This window comes from Dama dama, chromosome 28 (assembly GCF_033118175.1).
Source record: "Dama dama isolate Ldn47 chromosome 28, ASM3311817v1, whole genome shotgun sequence".
In the NCBI taxonomy this organism is placed as follows: Eukaryota; Metazoa; Chordata; class Mammalia; order Artiodactyla; family Cervidae; genus Dama; species Dama dama.
The window spans coordinates 20,446,285-20,461,971 of NC_083708.1; positions in this window are offsets into that span (position 1 = coordinate 20,446,285).

The window sequence follows — 15,687 nt, forward strand, 5'->3', positions numbered from 1 at the left end:
TCTTTGCAACCCCATGGACTATATGGTCCATGGAATTCTCCAAGCCAGAATGCTGGAGTGGGTAGCTTTTCCCTTCTCCAGGGAATCTTCCCAACCCAGGGATCAAACCCAGGTCTCCTGCATTGCAGGAGGATTCTTTACTGGCTGAGCCACAAAGGAAGCCCAAGAATACTGGAGTGGGTAGCCTATCCCTTCTCCAGGGGATCTTCCCAACCCAGGAATCAAACCAGAGTCTCCTGCATTGCAAGTGGATTCTTTACCAACTGAGCTATGAGGGAAGCCCAATACTTAAAATCAGCAATAAAAAGATAACCCAGGAGACCTCCCTTGGATGGAAGGAGGCCTTACCAATAGCTCTCCTCTGCACCTGTATTGCCCCTAAGGAATAGATTGATTTTAGTCCTTATGAGATGCTATATGGGAGAACTTTTGTTTGTCATCGACCTCTTCCTGGATCCAGAGGCTCAGACCCTCCAGTCTCATACCATTGCCATTGGGCAATTGCAACAAGAAATACACTTGTGGGACATCAACCAGGACCCAAAAGATTCTAAACAGCCACCACTCTATGCTCCAGGGACTCAAGTCCTAATTAAAGTCTGGAAAGATGGGTCCCCAAAGACTTAACTCCAGCCCACATGGAGGGCTTCTACTCTGTAATACTTTTTACCACCACAGCAGTCAAGGTACCAGGACACGACTCCTGGATTCACTACTCACGAGTCAAGCCATGGAAGAAAAAAAGCAGAGGACATTCAATACAGCTGTGAGCCCCTGGGAGATCTCAGATACATATTCAGGACTACAAATGAGTGCTTTTCTAATCAATACCCCCAAAATTAAATTTCTGGGGGTAAGATTTCTCAGGATAGATATAAAGAGCCAACACAGCTTGGTGGAGGTTGTACTCCAAAATAGATAGGAGATAGACCTCCTGATCCCTGAACAAGGAGGGACTTGAGCCATCTTGAACAAGACATGTTGCTTCTGGGTAATTACCTCCAACTAAGTTGAAGAAAGTCTCGCAGTCCTCAAGAAAAACATTCAGATCCTACAGGATCTCACAGAATGAGCTGGAGAGTCCTCAGGGTGGCTACAGTCTCTTGGAGGGATCCTTCTCCAGGTGAAAGGGGATTTGGAGTTGACTAATGCCCCTACTAACTCCTGTTATCACCATATTGATATTGCTTATGATTGTTCCATGTATTATCAATTGTTTAACCCATTTTTTCTCTGCCCAGGTCAACAAGCTACAAAATGCAGTGCTAGTTCAACAAGGATATATAAAACTACACCTGACCACAGAAAATATCACTCACCCTTAGATAGTCACTGCTATAAGGACTCTGAGGCTTGAGACTCAAGGCCCAATGCCCCTTGCCATCCCAGCTCAGCAGGAAGTAGCCAGAGAGACCTCAATGCCCCTGTTCCCAAAGAATTGGGCCTCTGATCTCTAGAGGGGCGTGATGTTAGATAGTTAGAATAGGAAAAAGGGATCCAAAATGGTGGTGGCTAAAAACCAGAGGAGCAAAAGCAAATCTGAGGACCGAAGTGAAAACATCAGGTGAAACAAACAGCCCTCCTGGCTAGCCCAGTTTGCATAGGGCAGGCTTAAAAAGGGGAGATAAATGTATAAACGGAGGAAGCCAAGATGGATTGAGTCCTCTCTGTTGGGCTCAGCCTGCCCTCATGCCTTTGCTTACCGAATAAATCTTTGAGCTATAATCAAGCTGTAACAGTGGTCCGTTATTTCAAGTCTTTGCTGTGGTGAGGCAGAACTGAGGAAACTGCACAATCCTGGACACCTTGAAGCTTAAAAAAGACCATTAAAAAAATCTTGTTTTATAGGCAGTAGATAATTGATAGTATAATTTGTAGTGAATACTGTATTGCAATATGTTTAAGATTCATTTGTGAAACTTATAATGAGAGGCATTAAAAGAGAGGTAAGACCTTTCAATGTATGATATAAATATTGAGGGAAATGCTATCATGACCTGCTATAAAATATAAAGTAACCTGGTTTCATTAGCAGAGATGAAAGGGCCATTCTATAACCCAGAGTGGCGTTTCTTAAGGTTTGAAGAGGTGGGCAAGGAATTTGAGTACCACAGGGGTTTGACTTTTTCATTATTTTGGTTTCCAAGTTAATTTCTATGCATGCTTTCCCGTCCATGACACCATCTCGTATTCGTCAGAGCAAAGCTTAATTAACTTTTATCCTCATCAGGGTGCCACATCCCTCTTTTTGTATCTCTTTCAACACACAAATAATCCTATAATCTAAAATTTTAATTACCTATGACTTTATTTGTCTCTATTGATAGATCTATGAAAGATAGTGACAATGCCATATTAATTTGTACAGGCTCTGTATTGTTTAACAACTGTACTCAGTCCAAAATCAGTGAGGTGATTATGCTGTTTATATAAGGAGTCATGTTAAAAAGATGGCAGAATAGGAAGTCTCAGCCCTCATTTCCCCATAGCAACACTAGTTTAGCAATGATATAAATAGCATGCCTTCTCTTTGAGAGGTCCATATTCCAGTTAAGAAGTTGTAATACCCCAGATGAGCACAAAACTGGAAATGGTTGCATTGAAATAAGAAAGGAGGAATTTCACTTTTTTCACAGCACCACCACCTCCCTGAAGTCAGAACAGCTCAATGAATATAGCTATCACCTTTGCCTGAAACTTCTCAGTGGGAGAGAACGAAGAGTTGAGTGAATGTACAACACCTCCAGTGTCTTAGTGTATTGCCAGAGGTACCAGTTTCTATCTTGCCATACATAATGCTAAGTTAACATCCATAGGCTGGAAACCTGGGGAAACTAGGAACAAAGGAGGAGGTTGGAAAGTTTGGCTGGCATGGCCCTGTAAGATTGGGAAAAAACATAGAACTGAAGTTTCTCCCCCAAGTGGAAGGGAGAAGATCATGGCTCCAACCTCCTGAGCCTTTCAGTGCTCTCCTGGGGAGTTAGTGTCTTTCTACCTGCATATGGAGAGCTTAAGGAAACAGCATCCTTTGGGTACCTGGGAAAGCTAGTAACAGAGAAAAGGGAGTGCTATTATAGAAAAAAAAATTAATAAATCACAACAAAATATGCTATTATAGAAAAAATGCAACAAAACACAAATCAAAAAAATCACCAGGAAGACTCACTATTGATTACAGTATTGTTTATAATTGCCAGAATATTCCAATAAGTTGTGATATATCTACAGAATGAAATATTATGCTCTGTAAAAAAAATGGTTTTTGTCTTATGAACTGGTTTAGATTAATTCTCAAAATACACTGATTAAGTGAAATATTAAAGTAGAAATGTTACCTATAATATACTATAGTGTTGGTCTCTCAGTTGTGTCTCTTTGTAACCCCATGAACTGTAGCCTGCCAGGCTCCTCTGTCCATGCAATTCTTCAGGCAAGAATACTGGAGTGGGTTGTCATTCCCTTCTCCAGGGGATCTTCTTGACCCAGGGATCAAATACTCCTGCATTGCAGGCAGATTCTTTACCATTTGAGACACCATGGAAGCCCCACCATAGCTATACGGTATGTATGTAAAAAAGAAGTGAGTTTAAGGAAATACACATGAATTAGTTCATTTTTGCAATAGAAGTAGTTGCAGATACTGATGGAAAAGGAATAGAAACAGCAGAAAATGAAACCAGGTGAGTAGGGATGAGGATGGAGTAATGTTACTCAGAGTATATCATTTTTTACTGACTCTTAAAATGGAAGTAATGTTTATTTGTCCTCACTCCCCAAATAAATAATTAAAAAATCAACCTATCATTTAATGCCATAACAAATGACTTGTGGAATCTTTGTTCCTGACCAGAGATCAATCCCTGAGCCTTTCCAGGGGGAGCACTGACTCCAAGACCATAGACTATCAGAGAACTAACTCTAGGGAGTGTCAAAGCATGAGAACTCCCACAAAGGAAACCACTTGAATACAAGACCTGGCGTCACCCAACAACCAGTAGCACCTTGTGCAGGATGCCTCATCCAAACAACAAACAAAACAAAAACACAAAACCAATCATCAACAGATAGGATTACCACTTCACTCAGCCTTGCCCATCAGAAGAGAACAGACAAACAAACAAAAAAACCTCAGCGTAAGTCTCACTCTGCATGATGCTTACACAAACCACTGGACCAAACTTAGGGGGGCAGAAACCAAAAGGAAGAAAGAATTCGACCTTGAAGCCTGGGAAAAGGAGGCCTCAAACACAATAAATTAAAAAAAAAAAATAATGAAAAAGCAGAGAAATACTTCACAAATGAAGGAACAAACTAGAAACAGAGAAGTCCAAATAAATGAAGAGGAAATAGGCAACCTACCTAAAAAAGAATTCAAAATAATGATAGTAAAGATGATAGAAAACCTTGAAAACAAAATGGAGACTATGCAAGAATCAATTAGCAAAGAACTAGAAGAATTAAAGAATAAACATACAGAGAAAACAACACAATTATTGAAATTAAAAATAATCTAGAAGGAATCAATAGCAGAATATCTGGAGCAGAAAAATGAATCAGTGAACTGGAAGATAAAATGGTGGGAGAGACAGTATGGTACTGGCACAAAGACAGAAATACAGATCAATGGAACAGAATAGAAAGCCCAGAGATAAATCTATGAACCTATGGACACCTTATCTTTGACAAAGGAGGCAAGGATATACAATGGAAAAAAGACAACCTCTTTAACAAGTGGTGCTGGGAAAACTGGTCAACCTCTTGTAAAAGAATGAAACTAGAACAATTTCTAACACCATACACAAAAATAAACTCAAAATGGATTAAAGATCTAAATGTAAGGCCAGAAACTATAAAACTCCTAGAGAAGAACATAGGCAAAACACTCTCCGACATAAATCACAGCAAGATCCTCTATGACCCACCTCCCAGAATATTGGAAATAAAAGCAAAACTAAACAAATGGGACCTAATGAAACTTAAAAGCTTTTGCACTACAAAGGAAACTATAAGTAAGGTGAAAAGACAGCCCTCAGATTGGGAGAAAATAATAACAAATGAAGAAACAGTCAAAGGATTAATCTCAAAAATATACAAGCAACTCCTGAAGCTCAATTCCAGAATAATAAATGACCCAATCAAAAAATGGGCCAAAGAACTAAACAGACATTTCTCCAAAGAAGACATACAGATGGCTAACAAACACATGAAAAGATGCTCAACATCACTCATTATCAGAGAAATGCAAATCAAAACCACAATGAGGTACCATTACACGCCAGTCAGGATGGCTGCTATGCAAAAGTCTACAAGCAATAAATGCTGGAGAGGGTGTGGAGAAAAGGGAACCCTCTTACACTGTTGGTGGGAATGCAAACTAGTACAGCCACTATGGAAAACAGTGTGGAGATTTCTTAAAAAAACTGGAAATAGAACTGCCATATGACCCAGCAATCCCACTTCTGGGCATACACACTGAGGAAACCAGCTCTGAAAGAGACACGTGCACCCCAATGTTCATCACAGCACTGTTTATAATAGCCAGGACATGGAAGCAACCTAGATGCCCATCAGCAGATGAATGGATAAGGAAGCTGTTGTGCATATACACCATGGAATATTACACAGCCGTTAAAAAGAATTCATTTGAATCAGTCCTAATGAGATGGATGAAACTGGAGCCCATTATACAGAGTGAAGTAAGCCAGAAAGATAAAGAACATTACAGCATACTAACACATATATATGGAATTTAGAAAGATGTAATGATAACCCTATATGCAAAACAGAAAAAGAGACACAGAAATACAGCACAGACTTTTGAACTCTGTGGGAGAATGTGAGGGTGGGATATTTCAAAAGAACAGCATGTATACTATCTATGGTGAAACAGATCACCAGCCCAGGTGGGATGCACGAGACAAGTGCTCCGGCCTGGTGCACTGGGAAGACCCAGAGGAATCGGGTGGAGAGGGAGGTGGGAGGGGGGATCGGGATGGGGAATACGTGTAAATCTATGGCTGATTCATATCAATGTATGACAAAACCCACTGAAATGTTGTGAAGTAATTAGCCTCCAACTAATACAAAAAAAGAAAAGAAAAGAAAAAAAAAATAAAATGGTGGAAATAACTTCTGAAGAACAGAATAAAGTAAAAAGAATGAAAAGGACTGAAGATAGTCTCAGAGACCTCTGGGACAATATTTAATGAACCAACATTCAAATTATAAGGGTCCCAGAAGAAGATGAGAAAAAGAAAGGGTATGAGAAAATTTTTGAAGAGATTATAGGTGAAAGTTTCCCCAACATGGAAAAGGAAATAGTCAATCAATCCCAAGAGGTGCAAAGAGACCCTGACAGGATAAACCCAAGGAGAAACACACCAAGACACATATTAATCAAACTAACAAAGATTAAACACAAATAAAGAATATTAAAAGCAGAAAGGGAAAAGCAACAAATAACATACAAGGGAAACACCATAGGTTTAACAGCTGATCTTTCAGCAGAAATTCTGCCAGCCAGAAGGGAATGGCAGGATGTATTTAAAGTACTGAAAGGGGAAAATCTACAACCAAGATTACTGTACCTGGCAAGGATCTCATTCAAAATTGATGGAGAAATAAAAAGCTTTTCAGACAAGCAAAATTAAGAGAATTCAGTACCACCAAACCAATGACAAATGTTAAAGGGACTTATATAGTCAACAAATATAGGAGAAGAAAAAGATCTACAAAATCAAACTCCAAGCAATTAAGAAAATGGCAATAGAATCATATACATCAGTAATTACTATAAATGTGAACTGATTAAATGCCCCAACCAAAAGACACAGATTAGCTGTATGGATAAAAAAGCCAGACCCATATATATGCTGTCTACAAGAAACACTTTTTAGACCTAAAGACACCTATAGACTGAAAGTGAGAGTATGGAAAAATATATTCCATGCAAATGGAAAGCAACAGAAAGGTGGAGTAGCAATCCTCATATCAGACAAATTGGACTTTAAAATAAAGAATATTACAAGAGATAAGGAAGGATACTATATAATAATCAAGGGATCAAACCAAGAGGAAGACACAAAAATTGTAAATATCTATGCACCCAACATAGGAGCAACTCAATACACAAGACAAAATGGAGACGTAACAGACATAAAAGGAGGAATTGACAGTATCACAAGAATAGGAGACATTAACACCCCTTTCACACCAATGGACAGATCATCAAAATAGAAATTTAATAAGGAAACACATGTCTTAAATGATACATTGATGAGATGGATTTCACTGATATCTTCAGGGCATTCCATCCAAATGCAGAAGAATACACCTTCTCAAGTGCACATGGAACATTCTCCAGGATAGATGACATCTTTGGTCACAAATCAAACCTCAGTAAATTTAAGAAAATTGAAATTTTATCAAGCATTTTTTCTGATCACAATGCTATGAGACTAGATATAAATTACAAGATAAAAAGTGTAAAAAACACAAACACATGGAGATTAAACAATAAGTTTCTAAATAACCAACAGGTTACTTAAAAAATAAAAAGGGAAATCAAACAATTTCTAGAAACAAATGACAACGAAACATGTCAACTCAAAAACCTATGGGATGCAGCAAAAGTAGTTCTAAGAGGGAAATTTATAGCAACACATCTCTACCTCAAGAAACAAGAAAAAACATTGATTTGATACCTAACTTTACATCTAAAACAACTTGAAAAAAAAAACAAAAAAACCCAAAATTAACAGAAGGAAAGAAATCATGAAGACCAGAGCAGAAACAACTGAAAAGGAATTGAAAGTAACAGTAGTAAAGATTAATAAAACGAAAAGCAGGTTTTTTGAGATGATAAACAAAATTGACAAAATTTAGCCAGACTCATCAAGAAAAAGAGAAGAATCAAATCAACAAAATTAGAAATGAAAAAGGAGAGGTTACAACAGACAGTACAGAAATACAAAGGATTATAAGAGGCTGTTATGAACAACCATATGGTAAAAAATGATTTCCCTGGTGGCTCAGATGGTAAAAGCGTCTGCCTACAATGTGGGAAACCCAGGTTCAATCCCTGGGTTGGGAAGATCCCCTGGAGAAGGAAATGGCATCCCACTCCAGTATTCTTGCCTGGAAAATCCCATGGACAGAGGAGACTGGCAGGCTACAGTCCATGGGGTTTCAAAGAGTCAGACACGACTGAGCGACTTCACTTTCTTTCTTTACGGTAATAAAATGGATAACCTAGAAGAAATGGACAGATTCTTAGAAAAGTTCAATCTTCCAAGACTGATCCAGGAAGAAAGAGAAACTAAGAACAATGCAATTACAAGCTGGAGAAGAAAATGGCAACCCACTCTAGAATTCTTGCCTGGAGAATTCCATGGACAGAGAGGCCTGGTGGGCTACAGTCCATGGGGTCATAAAGAGTCAGAGACAACTGAGTGAGTAACTTTCACTTTTCATTTTTCAATTACAAGCACTGAAATTGAGGTTGTGATAAAAAAATCTCCCAAAAAACAAAAGCCCAGGACCAGATAGCTTCACAGAATTCTATCAAACATTTAGAGAAGAGCTAATGCCTATCCTTCTAAAACTTTCAAAAAATTGCAGAGGAAGAAACACTTCCAAACTCATTGTACAAGGCCACCATCAACCTGATACCAAAACAAGACAAAGACAACACACAAAAAAGAAAACTGCAGGCCAGTATCACTGATGAACATAGATGTAAAAATCCTCAACAAAATTTTAGCAAACAGAATTCAACAACACATTAAGAAGCTCATATACCGTGATCAAGTTGGGTTTATTCCAGGGATGCAAGGATTCTTCAACATACACAAATCAATCAATGTGATACACCATATTAACAAACTGAAAGATAAAAACTACATGATAATTGCAATAGATGCATAAAAAGCCTTTGACAAAATTCAGCACCCATTTGTGATTAAAACTCTTCAAAAAATGGGCATAGAAGAAATCTACCTCTACATAGTAAAGACCATATATGATAAGCCTACAGCAAACATTATCCTCAATGATGAAAAGCTGAAAGCATTCCGCCTAAGATTAGGAACAAGACAAGGGTGTCCACTTTCGCCACTATTGTTCAACATAGTTTTGGAAGTCCTAGCTATCATAATCAGAGAAGAAAAATAAATAACGGGAATCCAGATTGGAAAAGAAGTAAAACTCTCACTGTTTGCAGATGACATGGTACTGTACATAGAAAACCCTAAAGATACTATCAGCAAATTACTAGAGCTAATCAGTGAATTTAGCAAAGTCGCAAGATACAATATCAATATCAATATACAGAAATCACTTACATTTCTATATATTAACAATGAAAAATCAGAAAGAGAAATTAAGGAATCAATCCCATTCACCATTGCAGCAAAAAGATTTAAATACCTAGGAATAAACTTACCTAAAGAGACAAAATGGAAACAGTGTCAGACTTTATATTTTTGGGCTCCAAAATCACTGCAGATGGTGACTGCAGCCATGAAATTAAAAGACACTTACTCCTTGGAAGGAAAGTTATGACCAACCTAGATAGCATATTAAAAAGCAGAGACATTACTTTGCCAACAAAGGTCCATCTGGTCAAGGCTATGGTTTTTCCAGTGGTCATATATGGATGTGAGAGTTGGACTGTGAAGAAAGCAGAGCGCCGAAAAATTGATGCTTTTGAACTGTGGTGTTGGAGAAGACTCTTGAGAGTCCATTGGATTGCAAGGAGATCCAATCAGTCCATCCTAAAGGAGATCAGTCCTGGGTGTTCATTGGAAGGACTGATGCTGAAGCTGAAACTTCAGGACTTTGGCCACCTCATGCGAAGAGTTGACTCACTGGAAAAGACCCTGATGCTGGGAGGGATTGGGGGCAGGAGGAGAAGGGGCTGACAGAGGATGAGATGGTTGGATGGCATCACTGACTCAATGGACATGGGTTTGGGTGGACTCTGGGAGTTGGTGATGGACAGGGAGGCCTGGCGTGCTGCGATTCATAGGGTCGCAAAGAGTCGGACACGACTGAGTGACTGAACTGAACTGAACTGATGAAAGAAATCAAAGATGACATAAACAGATAGAGAGGTATTCCATGTCCCTGGGTAGGAAGAATCAATATTGAGAAAATGACTATACTGCCAAACACAATCTACAAATTCAATGTAATTCCTATCATATTACCAATGGCATTTTTCACAGAACTAGAACAAAAAATGTCATAATTCATATGGAAACACAAAAGATTCCAAATAGCCAAAGCAGTCTTGAGAAAGAAGTATGGAGCTGGAGGAATCAAGCTTCTTGACTTCAGGTTATACTACAAAGCTGCAGACATCAAGACAGTATGCTACTGACACATAGCAGAAATATAGACCAATGGAACAAGGTAGAAGGCCCAGAAATAAACCCATGCACCTATGTATACCTTATTTTCAACAAAGGAGGCAAGAATATACAATGGGGCAAAGACTGCCTCTTCAATAAATGATGCTGATAAAATTGGACAACTACATGTAAAAGAATGAAATTATAGCACTTCCTAACACCACACACAAAGTTAAACTCAAAATGGATTAAAGACCTAAATGTAAGACCAGAAACTATAAAACTCTTAGAGGAAAACATAGGAAGAATAGTTGATGACATAAATCAAAGCAAGATCCTCTATGACCCATCTCCTAGAGTAATGGAAATAAAAACAAAAGTAAACAAGTGGGACCTGATTAAAATTAAAAACTTTTGCACAGCAAAGGAAACTATAAGCAAGATGTAAAGACAGCCCTCAGGATGGGATAAAATAATAGCAAATGAAACAACTAACAAAAGATTAATTTCCAAAATATACAGGCAACTCATACAACTCAAAACAAGAAAGGCAAATAACCCAATCAAAAAGTGGGGAAAAGACCTAAACAGACATTTCTCCAAAGAAGACATACAGATGGCTAATAAGCACATGAAAAGATGTTCAACATTGCTCATTATTCAGTTCAGTTCAGTTCAGTTGCTCAGTCGTGTCCGACTCTTTGCGACCCCATGAATCGCAGCACGCCAGGCCTCCCTGTCCATCACCAACTCCCAGAGTCCACCCAAACTCATGTCCATTGAGTCGGTGATGCCATCCAGCCATCTCATCCTCTGTCGTCCCCTTCTCCTCCTGACTCCAATCCCTCCCAGCATCAGGGTCTTATCCAGTGAGTCAACTCTTCATATGAGGTGGCCAAAGTACTAGAGTTTCAGCTTCAGCATCAGTCCTTCCAATGAACACCCAGGACTGATCTCTTTTAGAATGGACTCATTGGATCTTGCAGTCCAAGGGACTCTCAAGAGTCTTCTCCAACACCACAGTTCAAAAGCATCAATTCTTTGGCACTCAGTTCTTTAGAGTCCAACTCTCACATCCATATATGACCACTGGAAAAACCATAGCCTTGACCAGATGGACCTTTGTTGGCAAAGTAATGTCTCTGCTTTTTAATATGCTATCTAGGTTGGTCATAACTTTCCTTCCAAGGAGTAAGTGTCTTTTAATTTCATGGCTGCAGTCACTATCTGCAGTGATTTTGGAGCCCAGAAAAATAAAGTCTGACACTGTTTCCACTGTCTCCCCGTCTATTTCCCATGAGGTGATGGGACCAGATGCCATGATCTTAACTTTCTGAATGTTAAGCTTTAAACCAATTTTTTCACTCTCCTCTTTCACTTTCATCAAGAGGTTTTTTTGTTCCTCTTCACTTTCTGCCATAAGGGTGGTGTCATCTGCATATCATAGGTTATTGATATTTCTCCCGGCAATCTTGATTCCAGCTTGTGCTTCTTCCAGCCCAGCATTTCTCATGATGTACTCTGCATATAAGTTAAATAAGCAGGGTGACAGTATACAGTCTTGACATACTACCTTTCCTATTTGGAACCAGTCTATTGTTCCATGTCCAGTTCTAATTGTTGCATCCTAACCTGCATACAGGTTTCTCAAGAGGCAGGTCAGGTGGTCTGGTATTCCCATCTCTTTCAGAATTTTCCACAGTTTGTTGTGATCCACATAGTCGAAGGCTTTGGCATAGTCAATAAAGCAGAAATAGATGTTTTTCTGGAACTCTTTTGCTTTTTTGATGATCCAGCGGATATTGGCAATTTGATCTCTGGTTCCTCTGCCTTTTCTAAAACCAGCTTGAACATCTGGAAGTTCACAGTTCACGTATTGTTGAAGCCTGGCTTGGAGAATTTTGAGCATAACTTTACTAGCGTGTGAGATAAGTGTAATTGTGCTGTACTTTGAGCATCCTTTGGGATTGCCTTTCTTAAATGCAAATCATAACTACAATGAGATATCACCTAATACCCATGAGAATGGCCATGATCAAAACATCTACAAACAATAAATGCTACAGAGGATGTGGAGAAAAGGGAACATTCTTGCACTGTTGGTGGGAATGTAAATTGATATAGCCATTATGGAAGAGGGTATGCAGATTCCATAAAAAACTAGGAATAAAGCCACCATATGACTCAGAAATCCCACTCGTAGGCATATAGCCTGAGGAAACCAAAATTGAAAAAGACACTTATATCCCATTGTTTATTGCAGCACTGTTTACAATAGCTAGAACATGTAAGCAAACTAGATGCCCATCAACAGATAAATGGATAAAGAACTACTGGTAGATATACACAGTTAAATATTACTCAGCTATTAAAAGGAAAGCATTTTAATCAGTTCTAATGAGGTGGATGAAACTAGAGCCTATTGTGCAAAATGAAGTAAGTCAGAAAGAGAAAAATATTGTTTTGTAACACATATATACAGAATCTAGAAAAATGTTACTAAAGAATTTATTTGCAGGGCAGCAGTGGAGAAACAAATTCTCCAAGAAAGTCTTCAACAGTACATGAAGGTGAACTTCCAGATGTTCAAGCTGGATTTAGAAAAGGCAGAGGAATCAGAGATCAAACTGCCAATATCTGTTGGATCATCCAAAAAGCAAGAGAGTTCCAGAAAAGCATATACTTCTGCTTTATTGACTATGCCAAAGCCTTTGGCTGTGTGGATCACAACAAACTGTGGAAAATTCTGAAATAGACGGGAATACCAGATGATCTCATCTGCTTCCTGAGAAATCTGTATTCAGGTCAAGAAGCAACAGTTAGAACTGGACATGGCACAACAGACTGGTTCCAAATAGAGAAAGGAGTATGTCAAGGCTGTATATTGTCACCTTGGTTATTTAACTTATATGCAGAGTACATCATGAGAAATGTTAGACTGGATGAAACACAAGCTGGAATCAAGACTACTGGGAGAAATATCTATAAACTCAGATACGCAGATGACACCATACTTAAGGCAGAAAGTGAGGAAGAACTGAAGAGCTTCTTGATGAAAGTGAAAGAGGAGAGTTAAAAAGCTGGCTTAAAACTCAACATTCAATAAATGAAGGTCATGGCATCCGGTCCCATCACTTCATGGTAAATAGATGTGGAAACAATGCAAACAGTGAAAGACTTTATTGTGGGGGGCTCTACTGAAGGTCATTGTAGATGGTGACTGCAGCTGTGAAATTAAAAGATGTTTGCTCCTTGGAAGGAAAGCTTTGTCCAATCTAGACAGCATATTAAAAAGCAGAGACATAACTTTGCCAACAAATGTCTGTCTAGTTAAACTATGGATTTTCCAGTATTCATGTATGGATGTGAGAGTTGGACTATAAAGAAAGGCAAGTGCTGAAGAATTGATGCTTTTGAATGGTGGTGTTGGAGAAGACTCTTGAGAGTCCTTTGGACAGCAAGGAGATCCAACCAGTTCATCCTAAAGGAAATCAGTCCTGAATATTCATTGGCAGAACTGATGTTGAAGCTGAAACTCCAATACTTTGGCCACTTGATGTGAACTGACTCATTGGAAAAGACCCTTATGTTGGAAAAGATTGAATGCAGGAGGAGAAGGGGACTACAGAGGATGAGGTGGTTGAATGGCATTACCCACTCATTGGACATGAGTTTGAGTAATCTCTGGAAGTTGGTGATGGACAGAGAAGCCTGGCGTGCTGTGATCCACGGGATTGCAAAGAGTCTGATACGACTGAGCAACTGAACTGAACTGAATGGAGAAACAGACGTAGAGAATAAACTTACGGACATGGGCAGTAGAGGGTGAAACAGATGAGGAGAGTAACATGGAAACTTACATCACCATATGTAAAATAGATAGCCAATGGGAATTTGCTGTATCTGTCAGCAAACCCAAATAGGGGCTCTGTATCAACCTAGAGGGGTGGGATGGGGAGGGAGATGGGAGGGAGGTTCAAAAGGGAGGGGATATATGTTTACCTATGGCTGATTCATGTTGAGGTTTAACAGAAAACAACAGAATTTTGTAAAGCAATTATCCTTCAGTTAAAAATAAATTAAAAATAAACCACCTGTATACAGATGGAGCTTCATACTGTATACAAACAGTATCATATAAACCCATGTGTCTGAAATGAATAATATAATCACACTGAAGGGAGTGGGAAAGAGAGAAATTAGTAGTAACTTTGCAAAATAAAAATTTGTCTATATATTTCAAGACAAAGACAAAAAAAAAACTTAAATACTACGCTATAGTTATCTTTATGTTTCACATGGTTATAGGTTAACAATATTGAAATGAATTTACATGTTTGCCAGGTTTGGACAAATAATATATATGTGGTGATCCAGATTTCTCATGGTCAGATTAGGCAACTTCAGTAAAGATGTAAGACTAGGATAAAACTTGCATTAGATTGGAATCAGAGTTAGTAGTATGTACTGATAAGTATATATATACTTTCCCTGTGGCTCTGTGGTAAAGCATCCACTTGCAATGCAGAAGACACAGGAGACACGTGTTCGATCCCTGGGTCAGGAAGCTTTTCTGGAGGAGGGCATGACCACCCACTGCACTATTCTTGCCTACAGAATCCCATGGACAGAGGATCCTGATGGGCTACAGCTCATAGGTTCACAAAGAATCAGACATGACTGAAGCAATTGTGCACACATGCACACATTATTGTATACATATATATATGTGTGTGTGTGTGTATTTACATACATATATATATATATATATATCTGTAGATACACACACAAATAGATATAGAAATAATGATAGGTAAGTATTTTCATGAATCTATATCTATCTATATATATATATTTTGTTGTTTTGTCTCCTGTATGAGCCCTGGAGCAAAACATTCCAGACTTGGATTATGCAGACTTGGATTTCAATCATAGTTCTTTACTTATTTCTGTGTGTTTGGGAACCTAATCTTTTTCTCTAAGCCTTACTTTCTTAATTAATAAAATTGGATTATGGAAGGAGATTGCTTACTAAAATGAATAATAATAATAAAATAGAAAGAAATACATACATATTTAATACAGGTGCTTAGTCGCTAAGTCCTGTCTGACTGTGACCCAGTGGACTGTAGCCCACCAGGTTCTGCTGTCCATCGGATTTCCTAGGCAAGAATGCTGAAGCAGGTTGCCATTTCCTTCTCCAGAGGATCTTCCTGACCCAGGGATCGAACCCACATCTCCTGTGTCTTCTGCATTGTAAGTGGATTCTTTACCACTGAACCACTGGGGAAGCCCATATATATATGAATGCTGCTGCTGCTACTAAGTCACTTCA